This window comes from Xenopus tropicalis, chromosome 8 (genome assembly GCF_000004195.4).
Source record: "Xenopus tropicalis strain Nigerian chromosome 8, UCB_Xtro_10.0, whole genome shotgun sequence".
NCBI lineage: Eukaryota > Metazoa > Chordata > Amphibia > Anura > Pipidae > Xenopus > Xenopus tropicalis.
The window spans coordinates 10,955,426-10,977,234 of NC_030684.2; positions in this window are offsets into that span (position 1 = coordinate 10,955,426).

Consider the following 21,809-nt stretch of genomic DNA (forward strand, 5'->3'; position numbering starts at 1 on the left):
TACAGGCTGCAGCTCTGATAGGGGATGCTGGGACACGTAGGCCAGTGGCAGTTATAGGACTACAGACTGCAGCTCTGATAGGGGATGCTGGGACACGTAGGCCAGTGACAGTTATAGGACTACAGGCTGCAGCTCTGATAGGGGATGCTGGGACATGTAGGCCAGTGACAGTTATAGGGCTACAGGCTGCAGCTCTGATAGGGGATGCTGGGACACGTAGGCCAGTGACAGTTATAGGACTACAGGCTGCAGCTCTGATAGGGGATGCTGGGACATGTAGGCCAGTGACAGTTATAGGGCTACAGGCTGCAGCTCTGATAGGGGATGCTGGGACACGTAGGTCAGTGACAGTTATAGGACTACAGGCTGCAGCTCTGATAGGGGATGCTGGGACACGTAGGCCAGTGGCAGTTATAGGACTATAGGCTGCAGCTCTGATAGGGGATGCTGGGACACGTAGGCCAGTGACAGTTATAGGACTACAGGCTGCAGCTCTGATAGGGGATGCTGGGACATGTAGGCCAGTGACAGTTATAGGACTATAGGCTGCAGCTCTGATAGGGGATGCTGGGACACGTAGGCCAGTGACAGTTATAAGACTACAGGCTGCAGCTCTGATAGGGGATGCTGGGACACGTAGGCCAGTCACTGTAATAGGACTACAGGCTGCAGCTCTGATAGGGGATGCTGGGACACGTAGGCCAGTGACAGTTATAGGACTACAGGCTGCAGCTCTGATAGGGGATGCTGGGACATGTAGGCCAGTCACTGTAATAGGACTACAGGCTGCAGCTCTGATAGGGGATGCTGGGACATGTCGGCCAGTGACAGTTATAGGACTACAGGCTGCAGCTCTGATAGGGGATGCTGGGACATGTAGGCCAGTTACAGGACTACAGGCTGCAGCTCTGATAGGGGATGCTGGGACACGTAGGCCAGTGACAGTTATAGGACTATAGGCTGCAGCTCTGATAGGGGATGCTGGGACATGTAGGCCAGTGACAGTTATAGGACTACAGGCTTCAGCTCTCATAGGGGATGCTGGGACACGTAGGCCAGTGACAGTTATAGGACTATAGGCTGCAGCTCTGATAGGGGATGCTGGGACACGTAGGCCAGTGACAGTTATAGGACTACAGGCTGCAGCTCTGATAGGGGATGCTGGGACACGTAGGCCAGTGACAGTTATAGGACTACAGGCTGCAGCTCTGATGATAGGGGATGCTGGGACATGTAGGCCAGTCACTGTAATAGGACTACTGGCTGCAGCTCTGATAGGGGATGCTGGGACACGTAGGCCAGTCACTGTAATAGGACTACAGGCTGCAGCTCTGATAGGGGATGCTGGGACACGTAGGCCAGTGACAGTTATAGGACTACAGGCTGCAGCTCTGATAGGGGATGCTGGGACACGTAGGCCAGTGACAGTTATAGGACTACAGGCTGCAGCTCTGATAGGGGATGCTGGGACATGTAGGCCAGTGACAGTTATAGGACTATAGGCTGCAGCTCTGATAGGGGATGCTGGGACACGTAGGCCAGTGACAGTTATAGGACTACAGGCTGCAGCTCTGATGATAGGGGATGCTGGGACATGTAGGCCAGTCACTGTAATAGGACTACTGGCTGCAGCTCTGATAGGGGATGCTGGGACACGTAGGCCAGTCACTGTAATAGGACTACAGGCTGCAGCTCTGATAGGGGATGCTGGGACACGTAGGCCAGTGACAGTTATAGGACTACAGGCTGCAGCTCTGATAGGGGATGCTGGGACATGTAGGCCAGTCACTGTAATTGGACTACAGGCTGCTGCTCTGATAGGGGATGCTGGGACATGTCGGCCAGTGACAGTTATAGGACTACAGGCTGCAGCTCTGATAGGGGATGCTGGGACATGTAGGCCAGTTACAGGACTACAGGCTGCAGCTCTGATAGGGGATGCTGGGACACGTAGGCCAGTGACAGTTATAGGACTACAGGCTGCAGCTCTGATAGGGGATGCTGGGACACGTAGGCCAGTGACAGTTATAGGACTACAGGCTGCAGCTCTGATAGGGGATGCTGGGACACGTAGGCCAGTGACAGTTATAGGACTACAGACTGCAGCTCTGATAGGGGATGCTGGGACACGTAGGCCAGTGACAGTTATAGGACTACAGGCTGCAGCTCTGATAGGGGATGCTGGGACATGTAGGCCAGTCACTGTAATAGGACTACTGGCTGCAGCTCTGATAGGGGATGCTGGGACATGTAGGCCAGTCACTGTAATAGGACTACAGGCTGCAGCTCTGATAGGGGATGCTGGGACACGTAGGCCAGTAACAGTTATAGGACTACAGGCTGCAGCTCTGATAGGGGATGCTGGGACATGTCGGCCAGTGACAGTTATAGGACTACAGGCTGCAGCTCTGATAGGGGATGCTGGGACATGTAGGCCAGTGACAGTTATAGGACTACAGGCTGCAGCTCTGATAGGGGTTGTTGGGACATGTAGGCCAGTGACAGTTATAGGACTACAGGCTGCAGATCTGATAGGGGATGCTGGGACATGTAGGCCAGTGACAGTTATAGGACTACAGGCTGCAGCTCTGATAGGGGATGCTGGGACATGTAGGCCAGTGACAGTTATAGGACTACAGGCTGCAGCTCTGATAGGGGATGCTGGGACACGTAGGCCAGTGACAGTTATAGGACTACAGGCTGCAGCTCTGATAGGGGATGCTGGGACACGTAGGCCAGTGACAGTTATAGGACTACAGGCTGCAGCTCTGATGATAGGGGATGCTGGGACATGTAGGCCAGTCACTGTAATAGGACTACAGGCTGCAGCTCTGATAGGGGATGCTGGGACACGTAGGCCAGTGACAGTTATAGGACTACAGGCTGCAGCTCTGATGATAGGGGATGCTGGGACATGTAGGCCAGTCACTGTAATAGGACTACAGGCTGCAGCTCTGATAGGGGATGCTGGGACACGTAGGCCAGTTACAGGACTACAGGCTGCAGCTCTGATGATAGGGGATGCTGGGACACGTAGGCCAGTTACAGGACTACAGGCTGCAGCTCTGATGATAGGGGATGCTGGGACATGTAGGCCAGTGACATTTATAGGACTACAGGCTGCAGCTCTGATAGGGGATGCTGGGACATGTAGGCCGGTGACAGTTATAGGGCTACAGGCTGCAGCTCTGATAGGGGATGCTGGGACATGTAGGCCAGTGACAGTTATAGGACTACAGGCTGCAGCTCTGATGATAGGGGATGCTGGGACATGTAGGCCAGTCACAGTTATAGGACTACAGGCTGCAGCTCTGATAGGGGATGCTGGGACACGTAGGCCAGTGACAGTTATAGGACTACAGGCTGCAGCTCTGCTGGGGATTCTGGGACACGTAGGCCAGTGACAGGACTACAGGCTGCAGCTCTGATAGGGGATGCTGGGACACGGAAGTCAGTGACAGTTATAGGACTACAGGCTGCAGCTCTGATAGGGGATGCTGGGACACGTAGGCCAGTGACAGTTATAGGACTACAGGCTGCAGCTCTGCTGGGGATTCTGGGACACGTAGGCCAGTGACAGGACTACAGGCTGCAGCTCTGATGATAGGGGATGCTGGGTCATGTAGGCCAGTGACAGTTATAGGGCTACAGGCTGCAGCTCTGATAGGGGATGCTGGGACATGTAGGCCAGTGACAGTTATAGGACTACAGGCTGCAGCTCTGATGATAGGGGATGCTTGGACATGTAGGCCAGTGACAGTTATAGGACTACAGGCTGCAGCTCTGATAGGGGATGCTGGGACACGTAGGCCAGTTACAGTTATAGGGCTACAGGCTGCAGCTCTGATGATAGCGGATGCTTGGACATGTAGGCCAGTGACAGTTATAGGACTAGAGGCTGCAGCTGTGATAGGGGATGCTGGGACACGTAGGCCAGTGACAGTTATAGGACTACAGGCTGCAGCTCTGATAGGGGATGCTGGGACATGTAGGCCAGTGACAGTTATAGGGCTACAGGCTGCAGCTCTGATGATAGCAGATGCTTGGACATGTAGGCCAGTGACAGTTATAGGACTACAGGCTGCAGCTCTGATAGGGGATGCTGGGACACGTAGGCCAGTGACAGTTATAGGACTACAGGCTGCAGCTCTGATAGGGGATGCTGGGACATGTAGGCCAGTGACAGTTATAGGACTACTGGCTGCAGCTCTGATAGGGGATGCTGGGACATGTAGGCCAGAGACAGTTATAGGACTACAGGCTGCAGCTCTGATAGGGGATGCTGGGACATGTAGGCCAGTCACAGTTATAGGGCTACAGACTGCAGCTCTGATAGGGGATGCTGGGACATGTAGGCCAGTGACAGTTATAGGGCTACAGGCTGCAGCTCTGATAGGGGATGCTGGGACACGTAGGCCAGTGACAGTTATAGGACTACAGGCTGCAGCTCTGATAGGGGATGCTGGGACACGTAGGCCAGTGACAGTTATAGGACTACAGGCTGCAGCTCTGATAGGGGTTGTTGGGACACGTAGGCCAGTGACAGTTATAGGACTACAGGCTGCAGCTCTGATAGGGGATGCTGGGACACGTAGGCCAGTTACAGGACTACAGGCTGCAGCTCTGATGATAGGGGATGCTGGGACATGTAGGCCAGTGACAGTTATAGGACTACAGGCTGCAGATCTGATAGGGGATGCTGGGACACGTAGGCCAGTGACAGTTATAGGACTACAGGCTGCAGCTCTGATAGGGGATGCTGGGACACGTAGGCCAGTTACAGCACTACAGGCTGCAGCTCTGATGATAGGGGATGCTGGGACATGTAGGCCAGTGACATTTATAGGACTACAGGCTGCAGCTCTGATAGGGGATGCTGGGACACGTAGGCCGGTGACAGTTATAGGGCTACAGGCTGCAGCTCTGATAGGGGATGCTGGGACATGTAGGCAAGTCACTGTAATAGGACTACAGGCTGCAGATCTGATAGGGGATGCTGGGACACGTAGGCCAGTGACAGTTATAGGACAACAGGCTGCAGCTCTGATAGGGGATGCTGGGACACGTAGGCCAGTTACAGCACTACAGGCTGCAGCTCTGATGATAGGGGATGCTGGGACATGTAGGCCAGTGACATTTATAGGACTACAGGCTGCAGCTCTGATAGGGGATGCTGGGACACGTAGGCCGGTGACAGTTATAGGGCTACAGGCTGCAGCTCTGATAGGGGATGCTGGGACATGTAGGCCAGTGACAGTTATAGGACTACAGGCTGCAGCTCTGATGATAGGGGATGCTGGGACATGTAGGCCAGTGACAGTTATAGGACTACAGGCTGCAGCTCTGATAGGGGATGCTGGGACACGTAGGCCAGTGACAGTTATAGGACTACAGGCTGCAGCTCTGCTGGGGATTCTGGGACACGTAGGCCAGTGACAGGACTACAGGCTGCAGCTCTGATAGGGGATGCTGGGACACGTAGGTCAGTGACAGTTATAGGACTACAGGCTGCAGCTCTGATAGGGGATGCTGGGACACGTAGGCCAGTGACAGTTATAGGACTACAGGCTGCAGCTCTGCTGGGGATTCTGGGACACGTAGGCCAGTGACAGGACTACAGGCTGCAGCTCTGATGATAGGGGATGCTGAGTCATGTAGGCCAGTTACAGTTATAGGGCTACAGGCTGCAGCTCTGATGATAGGGGATGCTGGGACATGTAGGCCAGTGACAGTTATAGGACTACAGACTGCAGCTCTGATAGGGGATGCTGGGACATGTAGGCCAGTGACAGTTATAGGACTACAGGCTGCAGCTCTGATAGGGGATGCTGGGACATGTAGGCCAGTGACAGTTATAGGACTACAGGCTGCAGCTCTGATAGGGGATGCTGGGACATGTAGGCCAGTGACAGTTATAGGACTACTGGCTGCAGCTCTGATAGGGGATGCTGGGACATGTAGGCCAGAGACAGTTATAGGACTACAGGCTGCAGCTCTGATAGGGGATGCTGGGACACGTAGGCCAGTGACAGTTATAGGACTTCAGGCTGCAGCTCTGATAGGGGATGCTGGGACATGTAGGCCAGTCACAGTTATAGGGCTACAGACTGCAGCTCTGATAGGGGATGCTGGGACATGTAGGCCAGTGACAGTTATAGGACTACAGGCTGCAGCTCTTATAGGGGATGCTGGGACATGTAGGCCAGTTACAGGACTACAGGCTGCAGCTCTGGTAGTGGATGCTGGGACACGTAGGCCAGTGACAGTTATAGGACTACAGGCTGCAGCTCTGATAGGGGATGCTGGGACACGTAGGCCAGTGACAGTTATAGGACTACAGGCTGCAGCTCTGATAGGGGATGCTGGGACATGTAGGTCAGTGACAGTTATAGGACTACAGCCTGCAGCTCTTATAGGGGATGCTGGGACACGTAGGCCAGTGACAGTTATAGGACTACAGGCTGCAGCTCTGATAGGGGATGCTGGGACATGTAGGCCAGTCACAGTTATAGGACTACAGGCTGCAGCTCTGATAGGGGATGCTGGGACATGTAGGTCAGTGACAGTTATAGGACTACAGCCTGCAGCTCTTATAGGGGATGCTGGGACATGTAGGCCAGTGACAGTTATAGGGCTACAGGCTGCAGCTCTGATAGGGGATGCTGGGACACGTAGGCCAGTGACAGTTATAGGACTACAGGCTGCAGCTCTGATAGGGGATGCTGGGACACGTAGGCCAGTGACAGTTATAGGACTACAGGCTGCAGCTCTGATAGGGGATGCTGGGACACGTAGGCCAGTTACAGGACTACAGGCTGCAGCTCTGATGATAGGGGATGCTGGGACATGTAGGCCAGTGACAGTTATAGGACTACAGGCTGCAGCTCTGATGATAGGGGATGCTGGGACACGTAGGCCAGTGACAGTTATAGGGCTACAGGCTGCAGCTCTGATGATAGGGGATGCTGGGACACGTAGGCCAGTGACAGTTATAGGACTACAGGCTGCAGCTCTGATAGGGGATGCTGGGACATGTAGGCCAGAGACAGTTATAGGACTACTGGCTGCAGCTCTGATAGGGGATGCTGGGACATGTAGGCCAGAGACAGTTATAGGACTACAGGCTGCAGCTCTGATAGGGGATGCTGGGACATGTAGGCCAGTGACAGTTATAGGACTACAGGCTGCAGCTCTGATAGGGGATGCTGGGACATGTAGGCCAGTGACAGTTATAGGACTACTGGCTGCAGCTCTGATAGGGGATGCTGGGACATGTAGGCCAGAGACAGTTATAGGACTACAGGCTGCAGCTCTGATAGGGGATGCTGGGACACGTAGGCCAGTGACAGTTATAGGACTTCAGGCTGCAGCTCTGATAGGGGATGCTGGGACATGTAGGCCAGTCACAGTTATAGGGCTACAGACTGCAGCTCTGATAGGGGATGCTGGGACATGTAGGCCAGTGACAGTTATAGGACTACAGGCTGCAGCTCTTATAGGGGATGCTGGGACATGTAGGCCAGTTACAGGACTACAGGCTGCAGCTCTGATAGTGGATGCTGGGACACGTAGGCCAGTGACAGTTATAGGACTACAGGCTGCAGCTCTGATAGGGGATGCTGGGACACGTAGGCCAGTGACAGTTATAGGACTACAGGCTGCAGCTCTGATAGGGGATGCTGGGACATGTAGGTCAGTGACAGTTATAGGACTACAGCCTGCAGCTCTTATAGGGGATGCTGGGACACGTAGGCCAGTGACAGTTATAGGACTACAGGCTGCAGCTCTGATAGGGGATGCTGGGACATGTAGGTCAGTGACAGTTATAGGACTACAGCCTGCAGCTCTTATAGGGGATGCTGGGACATGTAGGCCAGTGACAGTTATAGGGCTACAGGCTGCAGCTCTGATAGGGGATGCTGGGACACGTAGGCCAGTGACAGTTATAGGACTACAGGCTGCAGCTCTGATAGGGGATGCTGGGACATGTAGGTCAGTGACAGTTATAGGACTACAGCCTGCAGCTCTTATAGGGGATGCTGGGACATGTAGGCCAGTGACAGTTATAGGGCTACAGGCTGCAGCTCTGATAGGGGATGCTGGGACATGTAGGCCAGTGACAGTTATAGGGCTACAGACTGCAGCTCTGATAGGGGATGCTGGGACACGTAGGCCAGTGACAGTTATAGGACTACAGGCTGCAGCTCTGATAGGGGATGCTGGGACACGTAGGCCAGTGACAGTTATAGGACTACAGGCTGCAGCTCTGATAGGGGATGCTGGGACACGTAGGCCAGTTACAGGACTACAGGCTGCAGCTCTGATGATAGGGGATGCTGGGACATGTAGGCCAGTGACAGTTATAGGACTACAGGCTGCAGATCTGATAGGGGATGCTGGGACACGTAGGCCAGTTACAGGACTACAGGCTGCAGCTCTGATGATAGGGGATGCTGGGACATGTAGGCCAGTGACAGTTATAGGACTACAGGCTGCAGCTCTGATAGGGGATGCTGGGACACGTAGGCCAGTTACAGCACTACAGGCTGCAGCTCTGATGATAGGGGATGCTGGGACATGTAGGCCAGTGACATTTATAGGACTACAGGCTGCAGCTCTGATAGGGGATGCTGGGACACGTAGGCCAGTGACAGTTATAGGACTACAGGCTGCAGCTCTGATAGGGGATGCTGGGACACGTAGGCCAGTGACAGTTATAGGACTACAGGCTGCAGCTCTGATAGGGGATGCTGGGACATGTAGGCCAGAGACAGTTATAGGACTACTGGCTGCAGCTCTGATAGGGGATGCTGGGACACGTAGGCCAGAGACAGTTATAGGACTACAGGCTGCAGCTCTGATAGGGGATGCTGGGACATACAGGCCAGTGACAGTTATAGGACTACAGGCTGCAGCTCTGATAGGGGATGCTGGGACACGTAGGCCAGTGACAGTTATAGGACTTCAGGCTGCAGCTCTGATAGGGGATGCTGGGACATGTAGGCCAGTCACAGTTATAGGGCTACAGACTGCAGCTCTGATAGGGGATGCTGGGACATGTAGGCCAGTGACAGTTATAGGACTACAGGCTGCAGCTCTTATAGGGGATGCTGGGACATGTAGGCCAGTTACAGGACTACAGGCTGCAGCTCTGATAGTGGATGCTGGGACACGTAGGCCAGTGACAGTTATAGGGCTACAGGCTGCAGCTCTGATAGGGGATGCTGGGACATGTAGGCCAGTGACAGTTATAGGACTACAGGCTGCAGCTCTGATAGGGGATGCTGGGACATGTAGGCCAGTGACAGTTATAGGACTACAGGCTGCAGCTCTGATAGGGGATGCTGGGACACGTAGGCCAGTGACAGTTATAGGACTTCAGGCTGCAGCTCTGATAGGGGATGCTGGGACATGTAGGCCAGTCACAGTTATAGGGCTACAGACTGCAGCTCTGATAGGGGATGCTGGGACATGTAGGCCAGTGACAGTTATAGGACTACAGGCTGCAGCTCTTATAGGGGATGCTGGGACATGTAGGCCAGTTACAGGACTACAGGCTGCAGCTCTGATAGTGGATGCTGGGACACGTAGGCCAGTGACAGTTATAGGACTACAGGCTGCAGCTCTGATAGGGGATGCTGGGACATGTAGGCCAGTGACAGTTATAGGACTACAGGCTGCAGCTCTGATAGGGGATGCTGGGACATGTAGGCCAGTCACAGTTATAGGACAACAGGCTGCAGCTCTGATAGGGGATGCTGGGACATGTAGGCCAGTCACAGTTATAGGACAACAGGCTGCAGCTCTGATAGGGGATGCTGGAACACGTAGGCCAGTGACAGTTATAGGACTACAGGCTGCAGCTCTTATAGGGGATGCTGGGACATGTAGGCCAGTGACAGTTGTAGGACTACAGGCTGCAGCTCTTATAGGGGATGCTGGGACATGTAGGCCAGTGACAGTTGTAGGACTACAGGCTGCAGCTCTTATAGGGGATGCTGGGACATGTAGGCCAGTGACAGTTATAGGACTACAGGCTGCAGCTCTGATAGGGGATGCTGGGACATGTAGGCCAGTGACAGTTGTAGGACTACAGGCTGCAGCTCTTATAGGGGATGCTGGGACATGTAGGTCAGTGACAGTTATAGGACTACAGACTGCAGCTCTGATAGGGGATGCTGGGACACGTAGGCCAGTGAGAGTTATAGGGCTACAGGCTGCAGCTCTGATAGGGGATGCTGGGACATGTAGGCCAGTGACAGTTATCGGGCTACAGGCTGCAGCTCTGATAGGGGATGCTGGGACATGTAGGCCAGTCACAGTTATAGGACTACAGGCTGCAGCTCTGATAGGGGATGCTGGGACATGTAGGCCAGTGACAGTTATAAGACTACAGGCTGCAGCTCTGATAGGGGATGCTGGGACATGTAGGCCAGTCACAGTTATAGGACTACAGGCTGCAGCTCTGATAGGGGATGCTGGGACATGTAGGTCAGTGACAGTTATAGGACTACAGCCTGCAGCTCTTATAGGGGATGCTGGGACATGTAGGCCAGTGACAGTTATAGGACTACAGGCTGCAGCTCTGATAGGGGATGCTGGGACATGTAGGCCAGTGACAGTTATAGGACTACAGGCTGCAGCTCTGATAGGGGATGCTGGGACATGTAGGCCAGTGACAGTTATAGGGCTACAGGCTGCAGCTCTGATAGGGGATGCTGGGACACGTAGGCCAGTGACAGTTATAGGACTACAGGCTGCAGCTCTGATAGGGGATGCTGGGACACGTAGGCCAGTGACAGTTATAGGACTACAGGCTGCAGCTCTGATAGGGGATGCTGGGATATGTAGGCCAGTGACAGTTATAGGACTACAGGCTGCAGCTCTGATAGGGGATGCTGGGACACGTAGGCCAGTGACAGTTATAGGACTACAGGCTGCAGCTCTGATAGGGGATGCTGGGACACGTAGGCCAGTGACAGTTATAGGACTACAGGCTGCAGCTCTGATAGGGGATGCTGGGACACGTAGGCCAGTGACAGTTATAGGACTACAGGCTGCAGCTCTGATAGGGGATGCTGGGACATGTAGGTCAGTGACAGTTATAGGACTACAGACTGCAGCTCTTATAGGGGATGCTGGGACATGTAGGCCAGTGACAGTTATAGGACTACAGGCTGCAGCTCTTATAGGGGATGCTGGGACATGTAGGTCAGTGACAGTTATAGGACTACAGGCTGCAGCTCTGATAGGGGATGCTGGGACATGTAGGTCAGTGACAGTTATAGGACTACAGACTGCAGCTCTTATAGGGGATGCTGGGACATGTAGGCCAGTGACAGTTATAGGACTACAGGCTGCAGCTCTTATAGGGGATGCTGGGACATGTAGGTCAGTGACAGTTATAGGACTACAGGCTGCAGCTCTGATAGGGGATGCTGGGACATGTAGGTCAGTGACAGTTATAGGACTACAGACTGCAGCTCTTATAGGGGATGCTGGGACATGTAGGCCAGTGACAGTTATAGGACTACAGGCTGCAGCTCTTATAGGGGATGCTGGGACATGTAGGCCAGTGACAGTTATAGGACTACAGGCTGCAGCTCTTATAGGGGATGCTGGGACATGTAGGCCAGTGACAGTTATAGGACTACAGACTGCAGCTCTTATAGGGGATGCTGGGACATGTAGGCCAGTGACAGTTATAGGACTACAGGCTGCAGCTCTTATAGGGGATGCTGGGACATGTAGGTCAGTGACAGTTATAGGACTACAGACTGCAGCTCTGATAGGGGATGCTGGGACACGTAGGCCAGTGACAGTTATAGGACTACAGGCTGCAGCTCTGATAGGGTATGCTGGGACATGTAGGCCAGTGACTGTTATAGGGCTACAGGCTGCAGCTCTGATAGGGGATGCTGGGACATGTAGGCCAGTGACAGTTATCGGGCTACAGGCTGCAGCTCTGATAGGGGATGCTGGGACATGTAGGCCAGAAACAGTTATAGGACTACAGGCTGCAGCTCTGATAGGGGATGCTGGGACACGTAGGCCAGTGACAGTTATCGGGCTACAGGCTGCAGCTCTGATAGGGGATGCTGGGACATGTAGGCCAGAAACAGTTATAGGACTACAGGCTGCAGCTCTGATAGGGGATGCTGGGACACGTAGGCCAGTGACAGTTATAGGGCTACAGGCTGCAGCTCTGATAGGGGATTCTGGGACACGTAGGCCAGTGACAGTTATAGGGCTACAGGCTGCAGCTCTGATAGGGGATGCTGGGACATGTAGGCCAGTGACAGTTATCGGGCTACAGGCTGCAGCTCTGATAGGGGATGCTGGGACACGTAGGCCAGTGACAGTTATAGGTGTTGCCAGCAGGGGGCAATTAACCACCATCTGTCGTAGACCCATGAATGAGGTGTCAAACCATGCGGCATAATACATTGGTGCCCAGCAGCAGTGCCCCCATAATACATTGGTGCCCAGCAGCAGTGCCCCCCTAATACATTGGTGCCCAGCAGCAGTGCCCCCTAATACATTGGTGCCCAGCAGCAGTGCCCCCATAATACATTGGTGCCCAGCAGCAGTGCCCCCATAATACATTGGTGATCATTGTGCCCTGCAGCCCCCCCTAATACATTGGTGTCAAGAGCAGTGTCCCTCTAATACAGGGGTGGGCAAACTTTTTGGCTCACGGGCCACATTTACTCACCCCCGGGCCGGACCGGGCCAGGGCGGGCCCCCTTCTCTCTTTAATTCCGGCACGCCAATGACACCAAGTCTCGCGTGATGAGACTTGGCGTCGTCAGCGGGCCGGATTAAAAAGGCAAAGGGGCCGGATGTGGCCCGCGGGCCGTAGTTTGCCCACCCCTGCTCTAATACATTGGTGGTCAGTGTGTCCCGCAGCCCCCCCAATACATTGGCGACCTGCAGCAGTCCTCTTCGGCTTCTCCGATGGCTTTGGTGGCTCCTCTGGCATCTTCGGCAGCATCTCCGGATCCTTCACGGGCGAAGCCTCCGCACGTCTGTCTCCATGCGAATAGAGACAGGCCCTTTTATAAGGTTGCGCCCCGTGCGTATGACGTCACCCGTACATGCGGGGTGCAACAAACCAATGACAGGGCCCGGATTTTATTAAATAGGGCCCAAGCGACTAAGAAAACTGTAGCACCGCCGGGCCCCCTTTAAAAGTAAAAATTGCCTGGGCCCGGGACAGCTGTCCCCACTGTTCCCCCCTTATGGGGGCCTTGATTGCCCCAGAAGGGGCAATTGTCACAGAGAACTGAAGGAAACATTGTAATATTGGGGCATGAGTTTTTCCACGGCAAGCACCACTCACATTTTCTTCAGGAAATGTACCTCTCTAGTTATATTTTAATGGTTCCCAGGTTCTTTATAATAGGGATGTAAACATCTGAATTCTAAACTCTTCTGTTATATCTTTTATAACAATGGCTAATGCTCTGGAAATAATACACTCTGCCATTTAACATTTTATTCTTGAACCAACAAATGTATTTGTAGCTGTAATATTGGTGTGTAGGCGCCATCTCAGTGCCTTGTGCCTGAGTCTGAGCTTTCAGCCAGCGCTACACATTAGAACTGCTTTCAGCTAACCTATTGTTTCTCCTACTCCCATGTAACTGGAGGAGTCCCAAGCCGGACTTGGATTTCTTACTATTGAGTGCTATTCTGATACCTACTGGGAGCTGCTATCTTGCTCCCTTCCCATTGTTCTGTATATGTAAACCCTATGGGCTTGTATTAGTGTCCCCTTACTCTGTAAAGTGCTACAGAGAACAATAGCACTATATAAATAGTAATAATAATTAGGCCCCTCCATTATACATGATTTCTTTGCAGAAAATAAACAGCAGGGAGGAAGGAGCCCCTGACTTTCCATTTTCCATAGACCAGGAATAGAGTGCAAGGCGCCTATGTTCCTCTGCATTCTTCAGTTTGAACCTTAATTACAGTAATAGGCAAAATGGGCACACTGGGGCTTTACATGATGTGCGCGATTGTGTGCCTGGCACTGCGCCCCCTTCAGAGAAAACGGCTCTGTTGTTTAGGGATCCAATGCATTTACAGACAACGATGCTACAAAATGAGCTGCCAACGAGGAGCATAAAGCGACACATGTGTATCACAAACATGCAAAAGCCTGTAGTGTGTAGGGCAGAAAGTCACAAACTAAACCCAATGTATTGTTACTAAACCCAAATATTCCAAAGCTCACTCAGTTGAATGTATATTTGGGTATGAGGAGGAGAGAAATGAATCTGACTTTACTAATAAACCTTCCTTTTGTCTGTAGAGTTATGAATAAAGGGATATTCCTTGCTTTTCATTGGCGGCAGGGGACTGAAAGGGAATGGCTGTCTCCATTTGAACAGTAAGACTTTTACTAATATTTTCCCTGTAGAAAAATAACCCAAGGGAATGTCTGACAAATGATGGCACTTCATTTTAATGAAACTGCTGAATTGCATCAATATGTCTCAGTAGGGCGGGCCTGATACATTCCATTCAGGTAAGAATACACAAAACCAACTATTTTATAAATAACATTTCCACATCATATTAAAAATATGGGGTTCGAATTCCTGATACAGTATGGGATCCCTAATCCAGAAACCCATTAACCAGAAAGCTCTGAATTACAGAAAGCCCGTCTCCCATAGACTCCATTTTAATCAAATAATTCAGAATTTTAAAACTGATTTCCGTTTTCTCTGTAGTAATAAAAAAACAGCATCTTGTAATTGATCCCAACTACAATATAACTAATCGTTATTGGAGGCAAAACAATCCTATTGGGTTTAATTAATGTTTTATTGATTTTTTAGTAGACTTACGGTATGGAGATCCAAATTACGGAAGGACCCCTTATCCGGAATACCCTTGGTCTCGAGCGTTCTGGATAACGGATCCTATACCTGTATTGCATTTTGTTGTCTTTATTATGGAGGATGCTTAAGCTGCCATACAAGGGAGGAGCTGATATCTGTGCAGTTACCATTCAAGGGGAGGGCAGATTTGAACCTTGGGCCAATTATCGGATAACACTGGAGGGAACCTTTATTTTGGACACCACTATCTTTGCCCAATGGGGTTTCATAAACCTTCCTATCTGACTTAGCCCATATTAGTCAGGGATGCTATTGTTTTGGCCCCTTACATGGTCCAATCTTCTATTTCATCTGATTCCCCCCCATCATTTACCTAGGATTTATGCTCCTATGACAAAAATGTTCCTACTGTGCCCCAAACTAAAACTCCCAGTCCGTTATTTCATACTATGCAGCAACACAGAAGTGAAGCTCTGTGTCTAGGGCCACGTGGATCCAACAACATATTTGAGGACCCCAAGGGGCACATGTAAGATCGCTTGAGCCTTTTGGTTGGAGCAATCATAAAGGAAACCCTGCGTGAGTTTTTGGGTAAAAATACCTCGTTAGTTAGGTTTTCCTTCCCCGAGCAGGCTCTTATAAATACGAAAAAGTTCAGCCAAACAAAGGAAAAAAACCCCAACTAAGCAAGTATTTTATTCCCTTTATTTGGTTCCTTAACTTACGCGGGGTTTCCTTTAAGTTTCCTTTGCTAAGCCAAGGGGCTCAATCGATCATACACGTGCCCCTAATATATAAACAAGAGCCTGTAATTGATAGTTACATTAGTTTTGCTAGGATTGAAGGATAACACTTAGGGGCTCGTGTAAGAATGCTCGAGTGGTCGGACCCTAAACCCACATGAGAGTTCCCAAACAAATCTTCATCCGAATAGCACGAATCAGGTTTTTCTTTTTCCCCCCAAAAATAAAGAGCTTTTTGGACAAGCTTTTTTTTTATTGGCCAGGGAAAAGAAAAACCCAATTTGTGCAAAGTGTGCTACTCGGATGAAGAAACCACGGGCTAGTTTGGGAACTCTCATGTGGGTTTGGGATCTGAACGCTTGAGCATTCTTACATGAGCCCCTAAGTGTTTTCCTAACAATCTAGTACAAATTTAAGCCCAAAGGCTCGAGCAATCTTAAATGTGCCCATTAAGTCTTAATAGATGGAGGAAGCAAATTGTTCTATATCAATCATTTTGCTCATTCAACATAACTGCCCCATTGGCTAGTGCTAAGTATAAGACGTCCCTAAGTTGCTAAGTGAGTTGTTCCTCTCAGAATAAGTAAAGGGGGTATAAGGCCAAATAGAAATTTCAGCTTTGCATTAGCAGTCACTGCTCAATACAAAACAATCCAAGTGCTTGGGAGAGGGTTTAGGAAGTTTTCTCAATTTTTATTGAACTTTAGACCCTCTGAAAAAAATACAGAGGCATCGAGCCAGTGGGGTAACTATAGAACAGGGGTCCTCAAACTTCTTAAGCAAGGGGCAAGTCCATGGTCCCTCAGACTGTTGGGGGCAAACTATGGCCCACTCCTGCATTCTCCCTCTTCCAGCTCCTGCTACCCGCTACCCGCTGCGTCCTCTCTCTTCCACAGACCACTCCCCACCCCCCCCCCACTGCCCCCGCGCTCCCTCTCGCTGCCCACTGAGTCCACCCTCTTCCAGCTCAACGATGAGTCCTCTCTCTGCCAGCACCGTCTGTCCTCCCTCTCAGCTCCCCTGTCCCGCTCCCCGCTGAGTCCTCTCTCTCCGCTGCCAGGGGTGAGGACGCAGCAGGGGGCTGGGTAAATTAACCAGGCCATAGTTTGAGGATCCCTGCTATAGAGGAAACAGACCCCATGCATGTGGGGGGGCCTGTGGGATAGGGGTCTGTTTTCTCTATAGTTGTTAGAAATCCCCCATCCCCAGCCAGCATGAGCGTGGGGGGATGGAGGGCCGGGCAGGGGCTGCTGTGTGCGTGCCGGGCCCCTCTGAGGAGCATTTTGCAGCCCTGTTGTTGTTACACCACTAGCACAAATTGCCCCACATAGAATGCCCGGCACTTAAGGCTAATGGCATGTGGGGAGATTTGTCGTCCAGGGTTAAATCTGGGCTACTGGGGCAACAAATCCACCCCAGACTGTTTCCCATCGACAATAAAGTAACCCACTAGTGGGAAACCACACGCAGCATTTTGTTTACAAGGAAACTGCGGGCGACTTTGGAAAAGCAAGACCCACGTATGCTTTCCCACCAGCAATTTACTTTATTAAGATTTGGGTGATTTCTGAGCTCACATTTTAAGAATATGCATTTACCAAAACATTAACCATATCCCAATTTTTGCATAAAGGGGACAGTTCACCTTTAAGTTACCTATTACTATGTTACAGAGAGAAAGAGATCCCTCCTTTCCCTATTTGCACTATTATATCCACACTCGTCCACTGCCACCAAATTAAAATTCTCATTAAAAAGAAACCCTTATTTTTGTAGTTTGTTTCTCTTTTTTATAAAACTTTTATTATAACAATATTTTTTACATTTTCTCAAGCAAAATATAATATACATGTACAGTACATATACATCCAAAAATATCAGGCAGATAAGTGTTTGAGAGTTGTCACTGGAACTCCTCTCTGAACACAACTGGTTCATAGCATTAAGTAGATGCATTTTGGCTCCAGATGTTCCCAACCCTTTCCATCCCTTCCCTTTTCTTTTGGGAACATATCGAAGGAGCCAAGTTTCAGGTTGGTAACAGATCCTGCCTGGGGTAGATTCCTTTTTGGCGCTTATACGTTCTTCATTGGATCTGTTAATATTCTATCATAGAAATTCCTTTGGGCAGATTGTTGGCCTTAGTCTCTAATAACTCGTCTTATGCAGTTGTTTTGCACCTAAGGGAAGAATGTTATAATATTAGCTACGGAGCAGATCTTTGGTTTAACAAAGTCAATTCTAGGAAACTACAAATGAATGTGAGATAATAGGTGTAATTTCAGCTAGCCATTTAGCATATCTCCACATTTATGTAGTAATTACCCCTAGTAATTAAACACCTACACCTGGATATTAAAATGCCCTAAAAGCACCCTGAGGGGCAGATTTATTAGCATTTGAATTTTTTAAATCCCCCAAAAACCTGAAATCTCAAATGTGGCCATCATCACAGCCACTTGGCCGTTATTTCCCCTTGAGCTTCCTTGTTAAAAGAGCCTGATTGAAAATCCTAAGGGATTTTCTTATTACATTTGTTGCAGATTTAGTTCTTTTCAACTTACGCCATAGTCTTCCTCTGATTCATCAGAACCATAAACTTCTTCTTCATAAACTTCTTCATAAACTTCTTCATAAATTTCTTCATAAACAAGTTCTTCATCAGATTCCTCCTTGTTAAGAGAAAAAGACAAATACAATTACACAAAAACACATTTTACATTCAAAGGCAATCAATATCGGGATTTTCTTATTATATTTGTTGCAGATTTAGTTCTTTTCCACTTACGTCATAATCGACCTCTTCCTCTAATTCATAAGAACCATAAAATTCTTCATACAGTTCTACTTCCTCAGGTTCCTCCTTGTCAAGAGAAAAAGACAAAAACAATTACACAAAAACACATTTTACATTCAAAGGCAATCATTATCGGGATTTTCTTATTATATTTGTTGCAGATTTAGTTCTTTTCCACTTACGTCATAATCTAGCTCTTCCTCTAATTCATAAGAACCATAAACTTCTTCATACAGTTCTTCATAAACTTCTTCATAAATTTCTTCATAAAGAAGTTCTTCTTCATCAGATTCCTCCTTGGTAAGAGAAAAAGACAAAAACAATTACACAAAAACACATTTTACGCTCAAAGTCAATCAATATCGGGATTTTCTTATTATATTTGTTGCTGATTTAGTTCTTTTCCACTTACGTCATAATCTTCCTCTTCCTCTGATTCATTAGAACCAAAAAATCTTTTAAGTTCTTCATCAGGTTCCTCCTTGTTAAGAGAAAAAGACAAATACAATTACACAAAAACACATTTTACATTCAAAGTCAATCAATATCGTGATTTTCTTAATATATTTGTTGCAGATTTAGTTCTTTTCCACTTACGTCATAATCTACTTCTTCCTCTGATTCATTAGAACCATGAAATTCTTCAGGTTCTTCATCAGATTCCTCCTTGTTAAGAGAAAAAGACAAATACAATTACACAAAAACACATTTTACATTCAAAGTCAATCAATATCGGGATTTTCTTATTATATTTGTTGCTGGTTTAGTTCTTTTCCACTTACGTCATAATCTTCCTCTTCCTCTGATTCATTAGAACCATGAAATTCTTCAGGTTCTTCATCAAAGATGTAAGTTTGTTGTCTGTTCTGCTCTGGGGGTTCCTGCGTAAGAGACAGAGATATCAGGCCTCACCCCTCTATACGGTATTTAACGTATCTTTCATGATACAAAAACAAGCAACTTTAGTTCATATTTTTATCAGTTTTATATTATGTATTTCTTGCGACTTACTTGAGCGACAACATTACTAGTAGGATGAACTGGTTCCTGGTTCAGGAAAAAAAGAGAATAATGAGATCAGGGAGATCAACTCGGCTCTTTGCTGGAAAAGCTAAAACCTATTTCTTGTGACCTTATGGGTTTGGCAGTTGCGATAGATAGATAGATAGATAGATAGATAGATAGATAGATAGATAGATAGATAGATAGATAGATAGATAACTTTGTTAGGAGATCAATAAATGTGAATTTGGAAAAGTCAGATGGCTCAGGTGAATACTCCTATTTAGCCAAAGAGAAATTATTCTTTATACAAAGGAAGGTTTTTTTAAGAACTTTTTTTTTGTCTATTTTAACTTACCTGGTGAATATCCGCGCCAGTTTCATCTTCTGTTTGTTCCTGGTTAAAGAATAAAAAAAAAAGTGTGATTAACTCATTCACTACTGTAATGATGTATTTGATAAAGGGCAAAATAACCAGTTACTTTCCACTATTGCCTTTCCCACTTACTTGGAAGGTGTTATCTCCAAGCCCCACAATCTGCTCCGGGTTGTCCTGTGTAAGAGACAGAGATATCAGGCCTCTATACGGTATTTATCTTTCATAATACAAAAACAAGCAACTTTACTTCATATTTTTATCAGTTATAAACAATTTATTTCTCGCTACTTACTTGGGAGACAACATTCCCAGTAGGTGGAACTGGTTGCTGGTTAAGAGAAAAGAGAATAATGAGATCAGGGAGATCAACTCGGCTCTTTGCTGGAAAAGCTCAAACCTATTTCTAGTGACCTTATGGGTTTGGCAGTTGCATTAATCTGTATTTAAAATGGATTATTAATTGTATGTGGCAGGGCACATGGCTAGAGCCGACTGTGTGTGCCAGTATAGGGGTGCAAAGCGGATATATATAATGTAGGGGGGCAGTACAACTATGGGAGCCTACATACACTGGCAGGTACAGGCGCAGTAGGGTAAAAGCCAATTACACATGAAAAGCTGCTTTTTCCCTTTACTGTGTATGCGCCTGTCTGTGTCCAAAGGGAAGAAGAGGAAAGAGACAGGTGGGCAGATAGATAGAGCGATGGATGATAGATAGAGAGATAGATAGAGAGATAGATGATAGATAGATAGATAGAGGATAGATAGATGGATGGATGGATGGATAGAGAGAGAGATAGATAGAGAGAGGATAGATAGATGATAGATATATGATAGAGAGATAGATAGATAGATAGATAGAGGATAGATAGATAGATAGATAGATAGATAGATAGATAGAGGATAGACAGACAGATAGATAGAGAGATAGATAGATAGATAGATAGATAGATAGATAGAGGATAGACAGACAGATAGATAGAGAGAGAGATAGATAGATAGATAGATAGGAAAGAAGACAGAAGAGGAAAGAGATATTTGCAGCTTCTCCGTTTTGCTTACCTCGCAGATGGTTTCAGTGGGTTGATTCTGTTGTTCTTCTGGTTGAACCTGTTTCACATAAAGAAAAGAGTTTATTTAATAGAAATAAAGTATTTGATATTATACTGAAATGCAAACTGGGATGGGTACAATATATTTGCTTGGCAGTTCCCTCCTTACCAGAATAACAACTTCTTTATCTTTTATCACAATTCGTTTCTGAAAACAAAGAGAATAAAGTCGGATTATAAATGGTAACGATCGCGTTGGGAAATCGGCAACTTTTATTCGCAAACCCAAATCAGAGATATTAGAGTCAAACAAAGGCCCTTACTTTTCTAAAAAGTGGGAGGCAACAAAATACTTTACTAAGTATGCGCCTCGCCATTTTCGCTGCCATTCTTTCTGCGGAGAGAGAGAAACATCATTGGTGCAAACGGTAGTAATCCGATTGGTTGCTTTTATTTATATTTTATTATTTATATAGAGACATTAAACAGTTTGGCCCCACTTTTGAGCCTTGTACCAATAGTGTTTTAATGTCAGTTTGAAAAACAGGTGAAGCCACTGAATGAGATCTGATTGGCTGTCAGCTTTTTCTAACCGTGAATACATAGTCACCCAATGGGAACCCTGGAATGAAGCCAACAAAATTCAATAGGTGAAATCGGATTGGCTGTTGGTGGCTCCGCCCACTTTTTCTACAAATAAGACTGCAATCCCCTAGTGACCAACTGTGAAGAGTTTGGAAACCCCGGGGTTAATACTGTGAGAATGGCAGCAGGTTGGATTTCCCCATTGAAAGTCAATAGATAAAATCTGATTGGATGTTCATAGCCCTGCCCACTTTTGGGCATCCAACATATATCATCTTTTCATTCAAGCTGACCCCATGACTATGCAATTCAAGTTTGGGGGGTGCAGCTTCAAAGCTGTAAGATTGGCAGCAGTTTGAAAATCTTCCCTGTCAAAGTCAATGGGAAAATTGGGGC